The sequence below is a fragment of the Pinus tabuliformis genome, chromosome 5_1 (genome assembly GCF_031772625.1).
Source record: "Pinus tabuliformis cultivar Carrire ecotype Pingquan chromosome 5_1, CPIR1, whole genome shotgun sequence".
In the NCBI taxonomy this organism is placed as follows: Eukaryota; Viridiplantae; Streptophyta; class Pinopsida; order Pinales; family Pinaceae; genus Pinus; species Pinus tabuliformis.
This window is the reverse complement of record NC_142305.1, coordinates 302,295,484-302,302,520: the sequence shown is the minus strand read 5'-3', so window position 1 is coordinate 302,302,520 and position 7,037 is coordinate 302,295,484.

Sequence of the window (7,037 nt, the reverse complement as noted above, 5' to 3'; positions counted from 1 at the left end):
GGTGATAAAGGGGTTTTACAACAGAAATTTGAACTTGGGTTAAAATATTCCACCTTTTTAAACGTACACCTGTCTTGATCTAAATGGTTATGGTAGCTCCATCTGATGTCTTGCATATCCTTTAGGTGTCTCCTTTTCAAAATTCCCGCTCATAATACCAAACTGTCTGTCTGTGTTAAAATCATCACCTACAGCAGTTTCGTAGCGCGCTACGAAACTGCTGAATTATTTGAAACAACTTGCCTTTGACTCGAGACCTTTATCACCGAAACATTTGATTGCCAAAAACTTCCTTCGACTTTTCATATATATAGCAGGGATTTACATGTCTTCAAAAACAATAAGACTAAGCAAATTTGACAAAAAATTGGAACAAAACCTTTCTTTGAAAAGAAAATTCATTTAGCAGTTAACTGGCCTAGCTGTGCCTTCAAGTTTTCAATTTTCTTCTTCATAGCTTTATTCTCAGCTCTTAGGTGCATATTTATCTTTCTAATGAATTTGGCCTCTTTGATTGCTGGTACTGTCCATGTGTGAAATTGTGCATGGCCATCAACTACTGAATTCAACTGGTTTTCATAGGTTTCAGTTCCTTTCCACACAGCTTTACGATAATTTGCATACACGACTGCATACTCCCTAGCGGCTTTCTTCAGTTTGGCAATCTCATATTTAGCTGCTTCTAATTGGCTCTTTCTGGCTGCTATATTGTCTCCTTGAGATGTGATGACTGTTCTGCTTGTATCCTTTTGCCTAACTTTCTCGGTTTCCTCTGTTCTGGGCAGCGCTTCCTTTACTTGCTTCCTTGTAATAGGTCTTCTGGGTTTAAAAATAAATTCTTCACCTGGCTCATCGAATTTAAGCCTTTTTGAGGCTTTAGACTTCTTGGCACCTTCTGGTGATGACTGTGTTAAATCAATATGGACTGGTTCAGATTGCTCGAATTCAATGGCCTGTAATAGATCTTTCAAGCTTGCCTTAGACACTGGGCTCTCTTCAACAGCTATGGCCTTACCTTTTTCCTTATTTATTTGGCTTCTTGTCCTTACCCTTGAGACTGCTTCAGATCTGCTTGTTTTAGGTGCAGTCTTCTTATCCTGAGTTTTTTCCTTTGTTGATTGCTGAGGTTGTTCTTGAATGATCAGTGGCTTCACTGGTTTCCTTTGCTGTGACTTGATTTGCTTTTTAGCTCTTGCTTCTTTTTGGAGCTCAGCTATTGTGAATTCTTTGGCTGGTTGTGGAGTAAGGCCAGTCTTGCTTTGGAATCCAGCCATGAAAATAAACGAATTCCAGTCTCTGCCTATCTTTTGGAGGCCATCCAAAACTAGCAACTTGATCAAACCATGATGAAACAAAGAGGTTTCACAGTCCTCTTTCCTTAACTGCACCTTGTCACACATCTTACTCAAACTACGAAATAAATAAAAAGGAATGTCTATGGAGACTTTCCCAGTGAAATGCAAAAGCAGTTTGAAATGGTAAGAATAAACCTTATTGTACCTTCCTTCACAGGTCAAATATTTCTGTATGCGGGTGAGAAGAAGAGCATAATGTTCCTTGACATAATTTCTGGGCACTGCTTTTGTTAAGTCTTCGTTTATATATGCCTCCTTTAAAAACTCCTTACAAGGATTCATATCAAACTTAAAATTTTTAAACCATTCTTCCCGTCCTCTTGGGATCTCTGTCACAGCAGATATTGCTTCTGGAAAAACTTGTACTTCTAGCATAGCTATCTTTGAATTTAAACCAGTGAAGTTTAGCGCAAATTCTTTAGTTACCTGCGCATGTCCTCCTTGTAACTTTTTGCAAAAGTTCCAGCACCCGGCATCTTTGAACGCTTTCTTCACGCCTTCATCCCTCAACGCTATATCCAGGCCCTCAGGTTCAGTCCTCTGGCATTTACCGGATCTGTGTTCTTTCCTCTCCATTTTTCCCTTTGAGATCTTCACACACAAAGTCTAACAGCTCTGGATGAAATGGTGATTCAGCTCTCTTTTTTTTTTTAAATCAGCCTCGCTTGAAATTCAAATTGTTTCATTGAAACACTTCAATACATAATCAGGCAGACTTGTCACTCATGCATCACTTACGACCATCATTAAGGTCTATGCACGGCAAAATCTCTTGGGAATGATATTTCTGTGCATATTAACAGATCTATTGGTGGGGTAGTGGCAAATGAGCGTTCAAATGTGAAACGAGGGGTACATAAACTGACATGAGTGGACACAACTGGTGACTCACCTATCGGACTTGACATTTCAGGAAAGATTCGCTGCGGAATGCACGAATCCATGATTTCGCAGCGCTGTTAGTTTTAAATTATAATGATGCGCTGCGAAACGGCCTAATCATGACGCGCTGCGGAATTGCTTAACCATAATTGCACTGCGAAACTGGAAAATGGGATGACGCTGCGAAATCACTAAAAGACACGGTGACTCGGATGAGACAAGACATGGATATGGAACAATGATGGGTGGAGGAGAACCAATAGGAGTCGAGTATGGTTTGAGTTTAAAACTTTAAAACTCCAAATCCTAAGTGAGGAAAAATAAAATGAAATCAACTTAACATAGACCTTTGTCATCAGACTAAGACAGAGAATTATATGCATCAAAGTTTTAGTTCTAAGTGATAACACAACATATGCGTCATCATCATAAAATGTGCAACTATGAGCATAAACATATAATTGCATCAATACGCACATAAGAATCAATCCATCACTCCTCCTCATAGAAACACATATACATCATATGAAACAACATCCAGATGAGGCAACCATAATGAAAACAACATCCAACATCCTCCATATGGAAACCATGCATAATCTCCCCCATCACTACATAGTAGCAACTATCATGAGATCTCATCACATGAGGCCAAGAACCCCATTGTCATAGCATAGTATGAGGCATAACATAAATAACTCCAAGCGGTCCATAAAGCCAACAATGTATGGATGAAATAATAAGAGAAAAAAGTGCTCCCCTTGAAACCGTGCCATATTCAAGCTGTAGAGATACCAATTGTTGGGTTGAAATGACTGCTTCCACTGCAAAAAATGCTTCCTTTGGAAAATAGAAGCACCATATGAACTAAGACTCCAAATGACCATGACTTAAGTGACATATACATGAAAAATACATGGTTGTAGTAGCGCCATAAAACTTCATACATAACCTCATATGACCATAACGTGACCTCATGACTCATGGCTAAGTGACCCAAAAGGTAGTACAATACAAGTACATGGCTCCATGAGAATTATACATGAATATATCAATGAAATGCATGGCTTCTATAATCATCTCCTATGGACCAATGACTCAAATACATAATACAACATGACTATTACATCATCATTATCTCATACATGTGGCTGCAATATGACTCCATATGACTCCTCCAGAACAAGCATATCACCATGATGACTCAACAAGTATTGACTAGACACAGAACCATCATAAAATGACGAAACAATAACAATTACATGGTTGTAGTATTCATCTTATATCATCTCATACATGGTTGGTCCATGTCACAAATCATCTCAATACATCCTAGAGTCATCATCACAATCTATGCGTGGTTGCACATCTTTTCAACCAACTGTTAGTGGAAACAACATGGCTAAAAAATGTGCTCTTATTTCTATTCATGAAAGACATAAAACTAGTACAAAACACAAGAGCTGAAAGGAATGAAAAAGACAAGATAAATCAAGTCTCCATACCATGCATAACATCTCCCCCTGAGCACAATATACCTCCAATAAGACAGGTTGATCTTATGGACCGGCAAAAGCATGAAGGCTTAAATGAACTCATCATATGTTGCTACAAAATCCATCATACGCTCCCCCTGATGTTATGCACCTCTCATGATCTACAACCCTCCATAAGTATGCATGAAAAAGTCATGGACTGCAGGAGGGAATGCTCTTCACTAGTTGAAGAGTTGAAGGCCCTTCTTCTTCTATGCAGTCTTTGGCTACTTCTTCTCTTCTTTGATCTACTTCTTCTCTTGCTTCGATCCTTGGTTCACTGCTTTTGAGGTAGATCCTCTTTATTTTTGTTTCTTTTGAAGGTTTTTCCTTGAGTAGTGGGGCAGCAAATAGTCTCTTTCCATATGGCCAAATCTATGGCAAATATAACACTCCAGGTGGCTAAGAGGATCAAATCTTATGCTATTCATGCTAGATCTAAATCATGCATGATATATTTCCCTCCTCCAAATGGTTAGACCTGCAATCTATTACCTTGTGGCAAAACAAGTGACATGAGTTAAAATAACCATAAAAATCACAAGTAGACTTGTTGGCCATTCTTCTTGGTTGATGAAATTGCTAGAATCTATGTTGATATGGTCTACACGATCTACTCCAACAATTTACTGCAATATGCCCAAACTTGTGACAATTGTAACATTCTACATTATGCACAAAAGGAACAAAATAACTTTGATTCCTTTGAAATTTTACAAATCTATCATGATTATCTCTAGGTGCAAAGGATCTTCTGAATGTAGGATCTCCTTGAGATTTCCTTCTCTATTGTTGGTTTTGCTGCTTGATCATTTACTGGTTCTGCTTACTTTTATGTTGTTGTTTCTTTTGTTTGCTAACTAGTTGTTGGAGCTTCTTCTTATTACCTTGGATCTCATTTTTGTTGTTGGTATTTTTTGCAACGGGTTTCTTGGGTTCTTCTTTGATGTTCTTACCTACATTCAAACTAGATTCACCCTTTTGAAATCCAAGACCGGATTTATCCAATGTGTTGGGTGTGGAGCCTGATTATCTTCTTTATTCAGAGGTATCGCCATATTGGGTCCCGTTTCTTAATGTGGTGGCAACACCTCCCGTAAATGTGCACCGCCAGGCGGGTCCAGGGTGGGGCGACTAATACATACAAGACGAGGTCTCTCAGGAGGGCCTATTAGATGTTGATCATCTTATCTTGCAGAATCCATGGTTAGTAGAACATAGATACCTTTCTAGAAGGGTGGGAACTTCTTCTGAATTAGATTGTGAACAATGGGAAGTCACTCAACTGGTCATATTTATTGGCTCAATAGTTAAGGATCCATGTATATAATTCCCTGAATCCTCCCAAGGGTGAGAAAGTAAGATTTTATATGTTTGTATATTTACTCGATGCAATATTTGTGCATAATGAATTCCTTGGTATGAACTGGGCTTGGTCATCTTGAGAACTTTCCGTGCATATCCACTGCAATATGCTCTCAGATTGCAACTATCAAGGGGCTATGGAGATGCTTACTGACCACTTCCTTATCCTACTATATAGGATGACCTTTGAGGAAGAACCACCTTGCATGTCACCTGCAGCAATGGAGGAAATATCAGAGATCGCATATTGGTTTGCCTCGTCGGATGTCACCTTCCTTAGTCAACCTGGGCCACTCATTAGGTGGAAATCTGACAATATAAGTTATGTTTAATTTAGGGTTTTTTTCCCTAGAAGGCAACCCCTCACTATATATGAGGGAATTGTATTGCGGCTATGTAGATGTGTATTCTTAGAGAGGAAGAGAGGGGAGATTGAGAGCAAAGAGGGAATTACAACAGATTTGTTGTAGGTTGTATCTCTTCAATTTGTTGGATAATATAAAAGGAAGGACTAGTTGTTTCTCTGTGGATGTAGCCTAAATTGGGTGAACCACATATATATGTGTCTCTCTTGTTTTATGTGTTTTCTGTGATGTAAAATTTCCTTGTAAAATGTTGTGATTCCGTAGTCAATCTGGGTTGTTCATTAGGTGGAAATATGATGGTAGAAGTTATGTTTAATTTAGGGTTTTTTCCCTAGAAGGCAACCCCTCACTATATATGAGGGAATTGTATTGCGGTTATGTAGATGTGTATTTTTGAGAGAGGAAGAGAGGGGAGATTGAGAGTGAAGAGGGAATTACAACAGATCTGTGGTAGGTTGTATCTCTTCAATTTGTTAGATAATATAAAAGGAAGGACTGGATGTTTCTCTATGGACATAGCCCAAATTGGGTGAACCATGTATATATGTGTCTCTCTTGTTTTATGTGTTTTCAGTGTTTATATTTCTGAAATAGTTTTATGTGTTCCATTGCTCTGTAATATATAATTTTCTAACACAATGGTGATCTTTGGATTTCAAGCAAATATCCAAGGCCATGATACTCTTCTCCATCTTCCGTTGCTTTCTCAAGGAAAGAATTCCAACTTCTAATTTCTCAACCTCTTCTACCTTTACTTGATATTTTTTCCTCATTCTGTCCTCAATTATCTCAAATTCTTCCATTTTAACTTTTAAGCTCACTATCTCTTCTTTGAGTTTGGTCTCCATATCATCACATATCTGCAAAAAAAAAATCTTGATCCTTGCATGTAGTTGTTAGTCTAGAAATCTCAAATCTAAGAATTTTAACAACATTCTCATCTTCACTAGATAATTCAACGTGATCAAAATATGAATCATAAAAATTATAACTCAACATAAAATCATTAATGTTTATACCTTTAGGTGCAAGATTTTATGATCTCTCCTCATTAGTTGTTGAATCATGTGCACTAGAAGAATGAGACTGGTGTGGTTGATATTCTTGTTTTTGGAGGCTCTTCTTCTTCTTCTTGTTCTTATTATTCTTCTTATTTCTCTTATTTTCAATTTCATTTTTGTTGGTGGTGTCATCTCTAAAAATGGATTCAAGCTTGTCCCACATATCATTCAAACCTTTCAAACCCACTAGTCTCTTCATGTCATCATTATGAATATTCTCATAGATTATACATCGTGCTTGTGCATCCTACTGCAAAACTTCATCTATAATTGGATCTTTGCCACAACCTTCACATACTAGTATCCAAATGTTAGATCCATAAGATAATAATTGAGATTTTACATTTTTATGACATACCTTGTAATTTTAAGTAGTGAGGACAGTGATTCCAAAAACAAAACAAAAAATCCACCAACAAACTCTAGATCTACTCTCTAGCCATCAAGTTGCAACCAAGAGCCCCGCTCTGATAC